The following is an 18,852-nucleotide window of genomic DNA, read 5'->3' as shown; positions in this document are numbered from 1 at the left end:
TTTTCTATCTAGTCCAGCTGGATGATACATGGGGCTAAATTATGTTGGTTAAAATGAATGAAAGTTATATTTCTTACATTTCTGAGCTAATAGGCTACCATGCATAGCCATTATGAGTACTGTGTGTAATTTCTGCAGTCCCAATCTTTGATAATTAGCAATCCATGTGTGATAATTATTGTAACACTGGCATCATAACAGGTGTCTGCTGAAGGCCAGTGGATATCCACAATACCCATGTCTCATCCAAGCCTAGGCAATTGTGGTATTCCAGAAATCAGGTATTAAATGCACATATTTTCTTTCACCTTTCCATTAAAGGACCAAAGACATGAATGAAAGAGTAACTGATTTTTCAAATTTAGATTAAGTTTAGGTATGCATGACAGGACCCATTTCCCATAAGCCTTGCCAACACTTGAAACTTTTAGACTGTTTAATATTTACTGACATCTGCCAGTTGATTGAGGGCTACCACTTCTGGAAAGGATTTTTCTGGCCCTTAAAGTCTGAGCCTGGGCAAACAGGTAAAGGTTGTGTGAGGGAGGAGAAGGGAGATACCTTGATAGAGGAGTTGGAAGAATTATTTTCTCCCGAGTACTCCTGTCTCCAGGGGTGAGAGGAACAAGTGTCAATCAAATCCTCACTAAATACAGGCCCAGGACATAGTATTGATTCATTTCTGTGTGTTGAATGTGATGACTTTGACCTGTCCCAGGATGGGAGGTGCCAGCCTTTCATACTTGTCAGTCTTTACTGAAGGCTCAGGATTGCCTGTAATGTGCATCCCATTCTGGGTTAATGCTTATTTAATAAGCATTATTAAATTTTATTTCTCTATTATTATTTTATTTCTCTACTAAATTTGTGGACAGGATTTCTGGATTTGGAGAAGTTTTTAATTTTAGTTATATTTCTTTTAATTATATTTTCTTTTTCACATGCAATCAGTGATTGCCACTTGGAAAAGATGTGTTAGAAGTGGGTAAAGGTGTGTCCTCAGTCATATTTTTCTCTTTCTATATAAATAAAGCATTTTTATGAGCCAGAGGGAAGTATCAATGTGCTCCCTGGCATTTTATCTCCTACTCTTCCCTTGTCTGCATGTTGAAGAGGGGCTGCCTGTTAGACATCCCTTACATTCCATAGAAGGTGGAGGGACTCTTCAAGGAGGATGATAACTGGAGAGAATAGAGGTCACAAACCAGGATGTCTTCAGTAACACATAAACGCACGTGCTTCTCAGCTCATTGTTGAGAAATGAGAGGCCTTGGGAGGCCCTTTGGACACAGGCTGTGTAGTAAATATATGAGGCTTGCTGGCCTCCTCCTACCTGAGTTGCACATGGCTTCCATCTTAATAGGGTTTCCAAGCTGCGTTCAAGTCATTTCCAATTCCTTGGGAGAAGAAGGACTTTCTTACCTGCTTTTCAAGGCCCAGTCATCTGGCTCTTTCTTGGATCCATTCATTTCCTATTTAATTAACTATTTTTTACTTGAAAGCAAGACAGCATAATGTGTGTTCTTAAATTGCTGCTGGAATTTATACCCAGATCTGGTGACCTCAAAATGGGAACTCTGTGTTCTCACATGGAAATGATATTAATGATAATAATTCTTCAGAAAATATTTGCAGTAGGAACATTTTTTGAAGAATTAAATGTATGTGGGAGTAACATTTACCTCTTCATATTAGTTGATTTATATCTCTTTTAGCTGTCTAATATTATTTTATTTCATAGACAATACATCTTAACGATTTAGGAGCTTTCTTTTCTTTCCTTCCTTATTTTCTGATTACCAGTCAACAGATTTCTCAAGTGTCCTAGGACCAGAAGTCCCCCTTTTCCTTAGGTCTTCTAGAAAAGTGAAATGATCCACAAGAGGCCAAGAAGAGGAATGCACTGACACAGAATGAGCTGGGTCTGCAACTCCAGAAAGTTCCACAATGTGCAGAGATTCCATAGAGGGGACCCATAACAGTGCTTTTCTCTGTTTTAGAAAATCCTTTTACTCTGGGAATTTAAAGTCCGGATCCCAGCTCACTGACAAACATCTGCTCTTCATTGATAGCACCATCTGGTATTTCAGCTCCTCGCTCTGTTGTAGAAGCTTCGTGTAGCTGCCTCCCCAAATTAATTTTTCTATAACAACTTGTTTTCTGGAAGCACAGGCCAAATAGGGTAGTTTTGCTGAAAGCTACTAATTTGATGCTTTGCCCCTTGTTTGAATGGGCATTCCTACGCCTTCCTCTCGTCGTGGTCTGAAGTGTTTCAAGCCATTATATTTGGGGTTATGTGGGATGGAGGGAAATGCACGCTAATGCCCTGAGCAAGTGGCTTGGGAAAAAATGTGTTTATCTGCATTTCACAAGCTCATGAACATGCATAGCCTAATTTAAATTATTTATTTAGAGGGATGATTATGATAATACAGGCTGAGCTATATCTGTCCTAGGAGCTTAAAAAGTACTTCCTAGAGTAGCGATTACTCTTAATATAGCTATACCCTGCTCCCCACTCAGTTAGCAGCTTCTTCAATGATTGATCTCACCATTCAGCTTGCAGCAGTGTCACGAAGTTCCATGCTGTGGGAGCAGCTGAGTGATGCAGTGAAATGAGCACTAACGAACCAAGTGAGGTTCAGTAAGTCACTTGGTCACTCTGGGTCTCAGTTTTCTCAGTAGTACATAAATTACCTGACCTATCACACTACAGGTTGTTGTGAAGCTCACATGAGAAGAGTACCAAGACACAGTGCAATCAGTAATGAGCAATATGCACATATTACAAACTTCATCCATTTATCTCTTTTTTACAGATTCCGATGAAATCAGGTACCTGTTGCTGCAACTCTGGAGCAAGACGCTTAATCTGTAAGTCTGTGGTTTAGGGACAAGTTATCTCATCCCACACCAAACTCTCTCTTCAGAATACCGTATACTTGTTTTTAGCATTAGGCTGCACGGTGGCAGTATGATTTGGCACAGTGGTTCTTCACCTTGGTAACATGTTAGAATTACTTAAGATTCTTTTTTTAATTGAAGTATAGTTAAGTTACAATGTTGTGTCAGTTTCTGCTGTATAGCAAAGTGATTCAGTTATGTAAAAATATATATATATATTCTTTTTCATATTATTTTCCATTATAGTTTATTAAAAGGTATTGAATATAGTTCCCTACGCTATATAGTAGGACCTTGTTGTTTATCTATTGTATATATAGTAGTTAGTATCTGTTAATCTCAAACTCCTAATTTATCCTCCTGTCTGTGGGTCTGTTTCTGTTTTGTAAGTAAGTTCATTTGTATCATATTTTAGATTCTACATATGAATGATATCCTATGATATTTGTCTTTATCTGACTTACTTCGCTTAGTATGATAATCTCTAAGTCCATTCATGTTTCTGCAAATGACATTATTTCATTCTTTTTTGTGGCTGAGTAGTATTCCATTGTGTATATATAGCACATCTTCTTTATCCATTCATTTGCTGATGGACATTTATCACCTAGGATTCTTTAAATATGCCAATACCCAGGCCTCAAATAAACAGAATCTCTGATGGCATGACCCAGGCGTCTGTATTTTTTAAAGTACATCAGTTGATTCAAATACACAGAGAAGAATGAGAACCGCTCATTCAGAGGAAAGAGCAGCATCCAGACACCCTTGGCTCCACCATTCTGCTGACTATGTGACCTCAGGCTGAGGTCTCTGAACCTCAGTTTATAACGTGTAAAATGGGGAAGGGAGAACTGACAACTTTCCGAGTTTTTATGAGGATACAGGGTCACTTATGTAAATTGCCCAGCCCAGTAGAAGCTCAGTAGTTGTTCACTTTTATTATTTATATACTGACTTTTATTGTATACTCTTTTTCTCAGTATGATTGTGAGGGTCCACATCCGAAATATAAATTTTTTGAGGACAGAGACTGTGGTTTACTTTTCCTCTAAATCCCTTACAGCTCCTAGCACAGTACTGAGCATAGAGTAAAGAGGTATATATCAACTATCAATATAATAACTATTTTGATTAATTTATTGACAGGAAACTCAAAGTCATCTTCAGCTCTGTTAAGCATATTTTAAAACATCAGAATTACATTCTAGTAATTCACCACAGCTTTTGATAAAATCCAAAGGGCATTTGATCATCTCTGTCTAAGCCACAAAACCTTTTCTGTAATCAAACTACGAGCCCATCAGCTTAGATATTACATTTAAAGACAGTCATGTTTGTCCCAAGGCATTTCATTTGATACAAGGCACAGGAAGGAAGCTTTATCAGTTTAGAAGGCAGGACCTGGCTTTCATTTCTGAAAGAACTAATATAGGAATCATGTTCTGGAAACGGGTGCAATTGGAAGGCAGTCAGTATAGCCAGGTGCTTGGGTGCATGAACCTGGGAATTGATTGGACTCCTGAAGGTGGGATGGACAGAGACTCTGGGAACAAGGTGGGGAACCAGAGGGTATTCATTACTGTGTCAAAGCAGTAAGGAACTATTTACATCCTTTCTGGCTTAAGCCCAGATTGGTCTTAGAGGTAGAACAGAGGGATCTGTGGGGTCAGCTGTAGCGAGGGGAGAGACACAGCAAGGAAGGTCAGGCAGAGGTCATTCTCTCTCAACTGGACATGCTACATCACCACACGAGCATCCCTGCTATTCTCTACACTATGTTGGGCAGCAGGCATGAATTAGAGCAGACCAGCAGCCTGCAGACATGTTCTGAGTGGCTAGTGTATTTAGTTCACACAGTGTTTTGAAACATAGCATAACTAGCAACGTGTTACTCTAGATCTTAACAGAATTCAGCAACTTCATCACCTTCTGTGCCATCTGCCTGCCCCTGTATGATTTTTATTTTGCAAACTCAAGTTAAAGCCTGTTGATAGCCACAGAAAACGGCTGTTGTTTCTGTCAAGTGTTGTCGATAAAATTTTATTGCTCTTCATTTTATTGCACATTCCAAGTTTCATTCCAGTGTTCTTTAAGATTCCCCCGCCCCCCGCCCCACCCCCCCGCAAAGGTAATGGTAACTCAGACCCATGAGAAAATAGAGATATGGTTCTTATCCTGCGTCATTATTTACAGGGCCCCCCTAGAGCTTTGGAGTATGCGCCATAGGTGTGCCTGGGATTTGGGGATGCAGGGTATTGTACAGAAACATATGGTTGTAAGAAGTCAGCAGCAAACTGGAGGTCAAGGAAGACTAAGGCCCCAGAGTCATGGCTTACAGTAAATCAAGTCAAAACTCAAGTCATCTGAGCACCAACATGTGGACCAGAATGGGAGGCAAGGTCTGCCTCTGTCAGAAATCTCCAGTGTACCATTCTCTCTAGGAGGGTTGACCATGGGCATGAGACAGTATATGTGACAATTTTGTTATGTGTTTTACCTGGAAAAGAAGAGCTGTCACCAGCTCAAATTTCTATATTTCTAGTTTTAAAAAGTTGCCACCCTTTCCATTTTCTCTCAGGTCTCAGAAAAATCACCTTTGTTGGAGTAATTAGTCAAATAACTAGGCCTGATATGGGAAAAAAATATGGAGGGTCATTTTTTTTTTTAAACATCTTTATTGGAGTATAATTGCTTTACAACAGTGTGTTAATTTCTGCTTTATAACAAAGTGAATCAGCTATACATACATATATATCCCCATATCTCCTCCCTCTTGTGTCTCCCTCCCTCCCTCCCTATCCCACCCCTGGAGGGTCATTTTGAAAGAGATGACTCTCTGGGCTGATGTCTTTCTACTTATTGGATTTCCATTAATACATTATTACCCTGTAACTATTTTCATAATGGGTTTTTTAAATTTTGATTTTTACTCATGGCTTTTATAGCATGAAATCCATGATTGTAACATCACAGTTTTGTCCTTTTTGCATTTCTTTCCCAATTTTTTCCCCAACTGTACCATATATTGCATTATGTCTGTAATATAATACAGTTGTGACTCTTTGCCATATAATCTGTCATAAAATTTTTCTCTTAGAAAAATACTGTTTTTATATTCATGAAGACAGTCAGTATTATTCTATGGCAAAGTTATCTTTTATTAACATTAAAATGATAGCATAATATGCATATACATTTGCATAATATTCATTTACATTAACATAACATTCAATTGCATTTACCTAAGATAAATTACCTGAAACAGGTTAAATACAATAATGTACATTTTAGTTGTTTTCAATTGTTTGGTTTTTTAAAAAGCCTTCTTACTTCTTTATAATTACAGCTGGGATTTGGGGATGCAGGGTGTTGTACAGAAACATATAGATATAGATATAGATAAAAATATAGACATGATTAGTATCTGCAGAGAATTGGTTCCAGGACCCCCAGAGCTACCAAAATCTGTGGATATTATGGCATAGCACAGTCGGCCTTCCATATCTAGGGATAAGGAACCAGTGGATATAGGGGGCAGCTGACTGTATTTCCTTAGGATAAATCTCGTAAGTTGGATTACTGAATCGATGATTCTGAATATAAAACAAAACTTGTTAAGTTTATAAAGAATTTCCCTATAAGTTTCTGATTTTAATACTCAAACTTTCCAGTAAAGTAGGCAAAGCACAAATTATTTCACCCATTTTACAGGCAGAAAAACTGAGCCAAAGAGAGATTAAATGACTTGCCCAAGCCAGATGAGCCATAGTGCAGAATAAGACCTAAAATAAAAGTCTTCTAGTTCTTGGCTTTTCCTTCTAAACAAGAAACATTAAGGAGACTTTCTGTTTCGCTTTATTTTTTTAATTGTCATTATCATTTCCCTAATTTATAATTTTTCTATCTTTTGTTATATTTTGGAGGAAGGGTAGCAAGGGAGTTTAGTGAAGTTCAGTAATAATAAAATTCAAAACAAAATAATGAGGAAGTTTACAATAATAACTAATTACAGTAACAGAGCCCTGTAAGATACCAGGCACAGGGCTAAGTGATTTATATCAATAGTGTGTGCTGGGGCCAGCAAGCTGATTGTATGGACATCTTCCCAGCTTGAAATGGCCAGGGCGGGGCACTTACACCATGGAAATCAGCACGTGCTGACCTCTCCACCTCAACCTGAAGAGCTGCTTGCCAAACATTTACTGGCACACCCCATGAAATGAATTATTTCATTTCATAGCTCCAAACAAGCTGATTTTACAATGATAATCCTCATTCTCAGGTGAAAGACTAAGGCCAGCGAGGGTAAATGATTTCCTGGTATTAAACACCAATGAAGTAGCAGATTTGGAATCTACACCGGGCAGTCTGATTCCAAAAATTAACATTTACCCACCAAATATCACTGTTTCCTATCCATCCAAACCAATGCAGATAGTTCAACAGCATTCTGAGATGACTGGGGGCAGATTCTAGGTTATGGATTTTGATTTTGCTTTATTTTTCCAAACTCAAGTGGATGATAAGGCTCAACTTTGAAATAATCTTGCTGCCTCTACCAGTCCCACTGTAACCCTTTGAGGCAAGTTGATGGTAAAGACAAAAAAACAAAAAGAGGCTCCCCTTTTCATGAATGAATTGTTCCAAGGGCATAAGTATCTAGCCCAAGGTGACTAAATGAGTCCACAGCCCATACAGCCCACACTCAGTCCATTGGGCCCCACTGATTCCCATGGTGAGTGAGCTGAAAGCCTCGGGCTTGTGACTCAGGTAAACAATGGAGATGGATGCTCAGCCTGTTTCTGCAGTGAAATGCCATGTAACTTGACTGTTGTACCTGATATTGCACAACCATAATTTCCTTTACGTAAATCATTCCACATCCCCTTAAAGATAGTACCCGTATTTGTTAATATTGTTGTTCTCCATGCATGCCATCTATGCCAGAGCTAGTTATTCAAGGGATTTTCTTTGCATAATTATTCTATTCTGCTCTTATTCTAGATGATTTACATAAAATTGACTTATTACTTTTTCAGATGTAGAGAAATCAAGATATAAGCCAACGATGGATAATAGCTACTAATAAGAGGAAGCTGTTTCAGGCAATTATTTACAGTGTAGAAACAAATATGTTTGGTGTGCCGACGGCAGGCAAAAAAGAAGAAGAACCCAGCATTTCTGGGGGCTTAGAAACTACTTATCAATCATATGAGATGTGTAGTTGGTCTTTGTGTTTCTTAGAAAACTGGGACTTTGGAAAAGAGTTTATTAACTACAAATGAGCATTCCCATTGAAATAACTTCCATCTAATGTATGTAACTAAAATTACTAAATATCTGTAAAATATTTTACAGCTTTCAAAAGGTTATGGATATAATCCTTGCAATACAACTTTAGACAGATGGTGTTAATACTCAAAAGTCATACAGCTTTCCAGTGGCAGGAGAACTCAGGCTTTCTTTCCTGAGGTCCAGTTCATTTTTCATTCTACCAGTACCACATTGTATCTCTGGATACAGGAAGCACATTTAAGGTGCATAAAATAGACATTCGGGTGCCAAATCAATGATCTTTAAGAGATGGGCATGCTTATGATTGAATTTTTTTCTTATTTACCTTCCACTTACTGGCTTCAAGGGACAACTGTCACTGAAATATTCTCAGATGTATGATTTGGGATGAAACAGAGCTAACTCCTACCCAATATCTCCTAAATTTCTCTGACAAATTCTCAGCAGTCTCTTACTAAATATTTCTGGAGGTAAACTGTTTAATTAGATCTTTGGGAAAGTGTCTAAGACACTTTTTCTTAATGTGAGTCAATATTGGTCTTTGACCTCAATTTAGGACTGTCTTCTCCATTTACACAAAGATCTACTTGTATCAGGTGATTTTAATGTTTACTCCAGACCAAAAAGTTCTGCCTGAAAACTTCAGATTTTGGAATTCTTTATCTAATCCCTGCTATAGATTTTTTTCCCTAAGTATCAATATATCTAAATGCTTTTTCCTAAAGAGTCCAAATGATAATTGTATGATATGGGGTCCGGGTTCCTCACTAATCCAGACATCTTTAGTTTGTCACTTAACTGGTCAATAAAGTGAAGAACTTTAAAATTCTTCATGATGTGCCAAACCACAACTCCATTCAGTATATCTGCTCTTACTGGGGAAAGCAGTTATGCAAGTTTCAGTGTTAAGAGAACAGAGATTTATTTTAGGTAGATCTTTCTGGGGAGATGATTGCTGAGAACATCATGTTTCACCTTGTTTAATGGTCATCGTGATTTACTGGAGAGAGAATGGAAAATTGGTCAAGCATATGGAATAAGTGTGAAATAAGCGATTGAGAGCTCTGCTCTTTGGCAAACAAAATTGGGCAGTATCAGTAAATAAAGGAATCACTGTACTTTAAAAAGTAAAATGTTTCAAGGTTAGTATAAGCAAAATAAATGAATTTAATACGTGTAGAAAAAAATCTGTACAGGTCATCAGGATACTATGGAAAAACACATAATGTAGGAGGAAAATGAATTTCTACATTGGGGGCACCAAAAGAGTGGTCCAAACTAACTAGTCTTAGATTTTGATTTATAATCAGCTGAACTGCTTTTTTCTCCATGACTCTCAGAGACTTCCTACCTCTGAAAATAATAGTATAGTGATCAAAACCATGTGAATACATAGCAACAGTCAGTATGAGCTGATAAAGTCCAAATCCCAGTTTGCTTCCTTGGAGACATGTGTTGAGAGAGTTTGGGAAGGATTCCTGCAGTAGAAAAAGGAAGTAGTAACATGGGGGTAGATTTTGGTTTGAGATAAAATTGTTGCTCTGAGCCTCGTTAGGGAACTTCTTGAACATTGCAGATTTGTTGGATCTTTCATAGATTTTCCACATGTTTAGTGTAGATAAAAACCAAATGTCTGGGCTCCATGTAGCCTCCCGTGTCGTCTGATTTCACTTGTTGTCTGGAGAAACTCCCCAGATGGAGAAGCCTTTTAAATATGAAGGTCCATAAAGGGGGTGACTAGGAGGAGCAATTTCGTTATCACTGCTAATTTTAGGAACACTTGTGCTTGGAATTCTTTACTGAGAAGAGGCACCTAAATACTTAGTGCGGAGTGATTATGTTAGGATAATCCAATGGAGGTATTTTTAAAATACAGAAAAGGAAAAGTAAAGCAGAAAAAAATTACTTAGTTATTCCTCATTCCAAAGACAAAACGTACAGATTTTGATGTCAACCCTTCGGTTTTTTTCATATCTGCATGTGTTTTCATTTAGCTGTATTGTGCAAAATGGGGTGTATTCTGCATCTACTATTTTGTAACTTGCTTCTCACTTAATACATTATGAACATTTTTCATACCATTAAGTATTCCTTTAAAATTTGACTGTGTGTGGCTGCATTGTGTCTGCAATTTGTTTAGTCAGTGTCCTGTTATTAGATTTTATGTTGTTTCCTATGGTTCACATTATACTTGTTCATAAATATTTGTGTGCCTATGACTAATTTTTTAGGATAAATCCCTATGTGAAGAAATATTGGATAAAATAGAATGAACATTTTTAGCTTTCAATACTTACTGCCAAAGGGCTATTTCCATGGTCTATTGCCAAGACTGAGTATTAACATTTTTTTAAAATGGAAATTTGGGGCTTCCCTGGTGGCGCAGTGGTTCAGAGTCCACCTGCCAATGAAGGGGACGCGGGTTCGTGCCCTGGTCCGGGAAGATCCCACATGCCACGGAGCGGCTGGGCCCGTGAGCCATGGCCGCTGAGCTTGCGCGTCCGGAGCCTGTGCTCCGCAACGGGAGAGGCCACAACAGTGAGAGGCCCGCATACTGAAAAAAAAAAAAAGGAAATTTGATAGGTCAAACACAACATTTCATATGGTTTTTCTCTGATTAATAGTGAGGATGATTATACAGTTTGTCCATCTGGACATTTCCTAAGCTGCTCATTCATGCTCCATAGAATAATAATAATGTGTCACTGGACTAGAGCAGCCAGACATTGCTGACTCCAGTGTCTCTCCTGAGTCAGTAGTGAGGCTGGTGGCTAAAGCTTGGACCGAAAACAGAAAGTCAAGCACAGCTCTGATAGTGGCTTGCTACAGCATTTGGGCAAGTTAATTCTCTCCTGTACCCTGTTTTCCCCATTTGAAATATAATAACCTCAACCTGTATTCTACATAATCTTACATTTGGGATAGGATGACCCTATCCTAACCTAAATCCCATATTCTACATCTTCAGGATGAATTTAGAATAAATGAGTGTGTGATCCAGATCTCCTTAAGCCTCAGCTGCTTTCACACTCTGGTTTTGGGTGGCATCTGGGCATTTTTATTTGTCCTCTCATGGTCCTCAAAGCTTCCAAAGTAAGAAGAAGTTTGCAATTCTAGAAAATATAATAAATGCTGAAAAGTTACTGATCATTTTATACATGCCAAGCATTGAACTAAGGACTTCAAATAACACACACCAGGTCCTACAACCTCTTAAGATAATTATTTTTTCAGATGAAGAAATTGAGGCTAAAATAGTTTTTCATAACCTGCCCATAATTCCTGTGGTTAGTAAATAACAGAATTAGGCCTAAAACCTTGGTTTTCTGACACCAACCAATACTTGCTGTGAGTATCTTGGGATCAAAGCCTGATTTAAAAGCAAAGCACTATAACTTCCCAAATACAATAAATATCTAATGCCAGGTTAAATTCCTTCTGGCACCTAGGATTTCCCTAGGCCATCTTTTCTCACTGTCAAATTGATGTGAACTTAAGAAATGCAAATAACATTTGATATTAGATTAAATTAATATAGTTAGCAGAGTTTATCAATGACAGAAAAACAAAAGCAAACTCTCTGCAAAATGCATCATAATATCAAATTTGATAGAAAATTCATTATTTCCATTGAAAGTTTGAAACTATGGAGTGCCTTAAAGATAATTTTCAAACTTCTCATCCATGAATATGCAAACTGAGACAGCGATGGGGAAGTTAGTAGAAACCAAACCTGGGATTAGAATCTAGGTCTTTTGGTTCCTAATCCAGTGCTTTTTCTGCTAAAACATTGTGTAACTTGAGACAAATGATGAATATTCTTGGATACAGAATATAAATACACAAGCACAAGGAGACATATCACAGAGGTGTTCCACTTAGAGATTATAATAGCATCAAACTGAAAATAACCCAAATTTCAATCAGTAGAACATTTGATAAACAAGAGTACATAAAAACCATGAATCTTACCCAGCCCTTCAAAATCATAACAGAGAGCTCTGTTTATTGTCCTAGATAGAGGAGCATAATGTACTATTTGACAGAAAAAAAATGGCGTATTACAAAGTAGCATGTTTAACATGGCCTGCTGTTGATACATATGAAGTTGCACACTTACATCTGTAGATAATGCGGCTTTTGCTAGATGATGGGATTATGATGATTTTTCTTACTTTTGTCTATGTCCTTGGTTCAATATTATTTCAATTGTTTCTAAGAATTTGTTATATGAAACAAAATGCTTTAAAACAAGAAAGCAGTTCTTATTCTGTGTACCTTTTAAAATGACCTAAACCAGTGCTTCTCAAGCTTTAATCACCTGGAAACCTTGATAAAATGCAGGCTCTGATTCTACTGCCTGTCCATGGTCTGGGGTGGAGCCAGAGTCTGCGTTTTAAACAAGCTCCCATGAGATACCGATGCTGCTGAAGAGAAGAACAACACTTTGCATTACAAGGATCTAACCGTTTTTGTTAATTACCCCAGCAGGTCTTTTCATCATTCATTCCATATGTAGTTTCTGGCAATCCTGGCCTGGAATTGTTTTCCCTTGTTTGTTAGTGCTGTAGTGATTTCTAGGTAAATAGAACCCTGGAGCTTTCTTATTTTTCTTGGAGTTAATAAACATAAACACTGGGGGACACTTTTAAATTGCTGCTCACGCATTATAAAACTAGAAATAGTACTCAATATTGCTTCTCCCATCAGGTAATTTTTATCTTGATATCCTCAACTGAGGATATTCTCTGATTTAATGGCATTGGTTGTTTAAATGTATGAACAATTGGCGAGCAATTATGATTAAAAAAGAAAACAGCAATTGACAGGTTGCTCAGAAAGTTAAATTAGGTCATAATATGAATGCTAATTCTCAACACACTTCTTAATGTATTTTCATGAAGAAAATTAAAGCATTTTAAGAATGATTGGGTATGAGAATGGCCTAAGATTTCTTTTATGAAAGCAAGGTGTCAAAACCCTGTACTTTGGAAGAAAATTGGATGAAATAATATGCGTTAGAAATAATAATGTAATCAACAGTTACGTAAAATATGGCCGATGTTATTACTATGTTTAGCATTCATTGAGTCTTACTAGGTAGTACCAGGCTGATCAAATTGATTTATGTGCATTATTTTATTTGATGTCTTATTAAAATTTTGTAAAAGTTCAGTAACATGTCCAAAGTAACATATCTAATAGGTGGTAGTCAGTATTTCGATTCATATCTGTGTGACCCCAAACTCAAGATCTTTATCACTGTGTATATACTTTGAGACTCATTCAAGGAATTGAGCGTCTGCCTAATGTGTACCAGGCATTGTTCTAGGTAACAGGGAACATTTAGGGAATGAATGAAACAAAAACCATGTCTTCATGGAGCTTACGTTCTAGAGAAGATAAAGAAATAAATATACTTATAGATTTGTATGAGATCTTAGTCATTTATCTGTATAATCCTGAGTGAGAAATAGAAAAGTTGCTTCCCTCTTTTGGCCTTCATTTCTTCAAATATAGAATTTGGATTTTGCACTCTTAAGTTTGCTTTAAGCTCTCAAACCTCTGTGTCCATGAAATTTCAAACCATTGTGTTTACCTTTACATTTCCTGCTTCAAACTATCAATAGGACACCTTACGAACGCTTCCTGATATCACATTTTAGAGGTGTTTCCTTTTCCAGTCATTATTGTTATTGATATTATTATTACCATTATTAATGACTATGAATGCCAGGTCAGGCTCCTATGAAATGACTTGGTGGCTTTCCACGGCAGTGTTTATGTCACCTGCACTCCACCAAGCCACCTCCTCCTACTTGAGCCACACTGCTGATCTTGCTTGTGGGCTCTCTGCCATAGTAACGGATGGGGCCAGTACACTGGACTGAGGACCTCGTGTATGAGACTCAAATGCACTCATTGGAAATTATTGTGGAATGCTCTTCAGTCGTTGCCATGAAATGAAACAGTGTTCCCATCTGGGTTCCAAAAGATTCTGAGGCTTAACTCAATCTTCTCTCCTTTAGGAGTTTCACACCTAAATATTTCCTGCCCCTTATAGAAAAACACTAGGCAATACTAGAACCAGCACAAAAGGAACCTGGGTATGGATTTGCTCTCTAATACTTCTGCAGAAAATAGGTGTCAGTAGGCAGTTCAGGCCTCTTGATTCGCTAGTGTTTCTCTCAATCATCAATTCACTTACTCTGATAATAACATATATGATTGCCTAGTGTGTGTTAGGTACCCTGGGATCATACAAACTATGATTAAAATAAGGCCTTTCCTTCCAAGAGCCTTATATTTTAAACATGATTTTTTAGACATGCAGAATTGTAGGACTAGAGCAGTGTTGGATATTTTAGATAATTTCTGGTATGAAAAAGTAATACGAAGTATCTGAATCTTTCAGACACTGATGTGTAGAAAAGAATGGAGATGAAGTCCTGCAATATTTGTAGTGGGTGGCCAACAAATTTTGAAGTATATAAACATGATCGGCTTTTAGGGAAAAGACATAATGATCACTTCCATAGGTGGAGTAATGATTGGTGGTGGGGGGGTATTACTCCTTTGAATTTGGAAAAACTTGTCAGACCCTGAAATTTCAGAAAAAGCAGTAAGTGAAGAAGAGGATGTTATATATGTTGTCTTCTGTGTAAAGTAAGAATAACTTGAGTCATCTGCTGTGGAATTATACACATATTCAAATAGGGACAGCCTACCAATGTCAAGTTTGATTGAATTCTGTGCATACTATCGTCCCTTTTGAGCAAACAGTCTCCCTCAGTTTCAAATATATAACTAACAGAGGCAAGATAAGCTCTTGTCTTGCCAAGGAATACCCCAAGAATTTACAAATTGGTCCCAAGCCCTTCACACTTCCTTGGGAGTGAAATAGAAATTGACTAGGGTGATCAAAGTCCCTGTTGTCTGCCATCCCCATCAATTTGCAATACCCCTTTCTTTCAAAAAAGAAATTTCATTTCTTACCCATATTCTTATTCTTATTCAGGCGTAAGTATAATGAAGTGTGTAATCACTCTACTTTTAACCAAAAGAGACCTTCTTTGTAGGCACCCACTCAGTTTTGAAGATCCTAAAGCAAAAAAAGTACCCCAACCCATCTGTTGTATGATAAAGAATTTGTCTGGTCTTTGACGCAGGTTCCTTGAGTGGAACTTCTAAAATCCTTGGACTTCCCCCAAGTGACAGGAGTGTCTTTGTTATGCATGAGCCCTCTGGATCACATCTGAGTTTATATTAATGATATTAGATGATACAAATGGGGATGGTCACCAGAAAAACCAACCGTGTGATTACAAGGTTGGCTCTTTGGGCTAGCCCAACTCCCGAGAAGTGGAGTGGGGGGCTGGAGATAGAGTTCAATCATGTAGCCAACGTTCAATCAGTCATGTCTATGTAATGAAACTCCAGTTAAAAGCTATGGACATGAAATCAGAGGATCTTCTTTGTTGTTGAACACATCAATGTCAATGTGCCTGGAGGGAGATGGGCCATGATTCCATGGGGAGAGGGCATTGTAGCTGTGCGTTTGGGACCCTCCTAAACCATGTGTCTCTTCATTTGGCTGGTCCTGATCTGTATCCTTTATAACAAAACTGTAACCATAAGCAAAGCACTTGTCTGCATTCTGTGAGTGATTCTAGCAAATTGTTGAGCCTGAGGGGTTGTGGGAACCCCTGAATTTGCAGCCAGTTGATCAGAAGTGTGGGATCCCTGAAGTGCAGCTGGCTTCTGAAATGAGGACAGCCTTATGGAGGACTGAGCCCTTAACTTACAGGTTCCACACTGATTCCAGACGATTAGCACCAGAATCAAATTGCAGTACACCAGTTAGTGTTGGAATATAATCAAGGAAGAGGTTTGACCAAAGGAAGCAGTGCTTTCACGCCTGGTCACTGTAGTTAAATTCTCCTGCCAATACGGACATTTTCAGAAAATCTGAAGCTTATTACCATAATTTTTGCCCTTTTAAAAAAATTTTGCTTTAAAAAGAGGGTCAACATATACAAAATAAAAGTAAAGTTCAAATGAATGTTTAAATGGACTTCCATTTCAGCCACAGAAAGACACATTACGTATTTAACAGGCCATGGATAAAGCTATGTGGCCACAAACTGGAAAATGGCTGAAGACAACAGACTGGACCACGGTTTTTCAGGTTTGAGTGTGGCAGCCCCTCCCTGGAGTGGGAGTTCTCACTTTCCTCCACCAGAGCTAGACACAGTTTCACAAGGGAGCAGTGACAACAAAACATGACTTCTTAAGAGTAGTAAGAGCACAGACTGCGGGATTTTGCAGAACTGGGTGTGACTCCCAACTACAGAAATAATTAGGTGTGTGACTATAGCCCTGTTACTTAATAGTGTGAGCCTCAGTTTCCTCACCTGTAAAATGTAGATAATAATTCCTCTCTTCTTATGTGATGGTGAGGATTAAGTGAGATGAATAAATGAATAAAAGGTAACAAACTGTGCCTGAAAATAAAAATAGCTTCATAAATAGTATATTTAGGGCCACTCTGCAACTTGAGACTGCAGCTCTTTGTTATCTTATCTCTCAGTCTATCTTCTTTTCATCCTTTCTGGGTTTTGCCCCAAAGAAGAATTTAATATTTCTCTGCTGAAACTTCAAGTCATTTATAGAATATTGAAAAAAAAAAGCATGCATTTACACTGGACTCTAAATGTCACTACCTTCTTGTTCATCTGGGCCTTTTTTGACAGTTCAGTTGAGTTGGGTAAGTTTACGTGGGCAGTATTTTCAACATTTGTGTTTCAACATAGTGGCGTGTGTGTGTGTGTGTGTGTGTGTGTGTGTGTTTCCTTCAAGCAATTGGTATTAAAATACTTTCCTTTTGTAGACAAGCAGGACCGTGTTTCTACAGTTCATGATTTCTCTGGTTTGTGTATTCTTTTTTTCCTTATCTTCAAAAATGCTTCAGGCCCTCTCTTTAATCTCTTGTTTGGATTTCATGCAAGCAAACATCTGTGAGCCCCCCAATAACCACAGCAGCCCCAAACTGAGTTCTCAGAAGGCTTTGTTTCCTGACTTCAGAGCACCTGTGTGCTGAATTCAGAAGCCAGAAGCTCCCTCTCGTCAGGTAGAAAGAGAGGTGCCCACAAGCCTCTGGTTAGAACACACCTGCCCTTCAGGCAAGGCTGGAACTGGAAGTTATCATAGATGGGGCAGGGAGAACCTTCTCTGGTTTCTTAAGACTGAAGTCTTAAGTCTGCTACTGCAGGCTCTCTCTTCCCAATGTTTCTGTTGAGTAGGTCTGAGTCATTAGAGAAACATGGGTTCAAAGGTGAGAGAGGGAAGCTCCAAGTGTTGCCTCTGGGGGATTAGTTGAAAATATACTCAGATCAGGTGGTATTCCTGGCATTTGTGAAACCAGTGGAATATTTTACCTGAGTACACGATCTGTGTTGTACTTGGTAAGTAGGGAATGACTTTGTTCCACATCATGGAAAAGTTTGTCATGGGAGAGAAATCATTTCAGAGAATAAGAATCAAGGTTGCTCTGGAACTTTCTTCCCCCTTGATTTTACTAGATAAGTTCTGCATAAGCCTGTAGGAGGATTAGGTGCTCATCACACACTGCTCTCCCTCCATCAACACAACCCCAGTGCAATTTCCTATCAAAACCTGCTCTGGGTGGACATTTGCTGACTCTGCTCTGCTGACAATTGACTAAGGATAGATGAGAATGGGACCATGTATTATGTACTGTGATATGGAGATGACTTTGAGAAGGTGGTTTGTCACAAAAGCCTTCATAATACTTCATCTTAACTCTCTAGATTTACTAAATATTGTTCAAGTCTTTGCTGTGATTTTTACCAGTAAACTGAATTCATAATATTATAAACTTAATAAAATCATGTATATATAATGATCCTAAAAAGCCATGAAGGTGAACAGACTTTTCATAAAAGGACAAAGTCATTTTATGTTAATCTTTCGGGGTCACAAGCGAAAGAATGCATGCTGTCCATGTATAAAGATAACTATTTTTTTCAAAGATAGTGTTTTGTGGATAGACTACTTTAAAATATAGGCCACGAAAGCACAGAGATTTCCAGTGCCTCCTATCTCATGTTAATTGCAACTAAAAATTCTGGGGCAATACAAAAAACAACTACTTGAGAACTTGGAGAACTTAATAATAGGCAGATTGAGGAGGGGAGACAAAACTTTAAGGGCAACTGGTAGGGGGTAAACTTCTCAAGGTTTTCCTTTACTCCCCAGGTTAACCCAAGGGCTACCTCAGTGCTTAACTACATAGTGAGTGAGCAAAGCAAAACTTCTGAGAGAAACCTTGTCTTTCTGGCCAGAGGACCAGGAAAAGGAGCCCCTGTGAGCCTTACTATGGGGGGAATTAACGTTTTTGTTTTGTTTTGTGTCTCTCTTTTTTTCCCCCATCCTTAGTCCAAAGGCAGCCCTAGCCACAGCAACAGCTCTGGCAGCAGAACAGTAGCCTAAAACCCCAAGAGAAAACGTGTCTCTCTCTGTCCAGAAGAATTCAGAAAAAGAGACCTGTGGTTCAAGGAATGTGGAGAAATCCCATTATTTTTCTCTCCCTTTTTTCTCTCTGCTTTGACTCCAGAGTAGCCCCAGCCA

This window comes from Leucopleurus acutus (genome assembly GCF_964270905.1).
Source record: "Leucopleurus acutus genome assembly, chromosome: 14".
Lineage (NCBI taxonomy): Eukaryota > Metazoa > Chordata > Mammalia > Artiodactyla > Delphinidae > Leucopleurus > Leucopleurus acutus.
The sequence above is the reverse complement of the archived record's forward strand: the minus strand, read 5'-3'. Positions refer to the sequence as shown.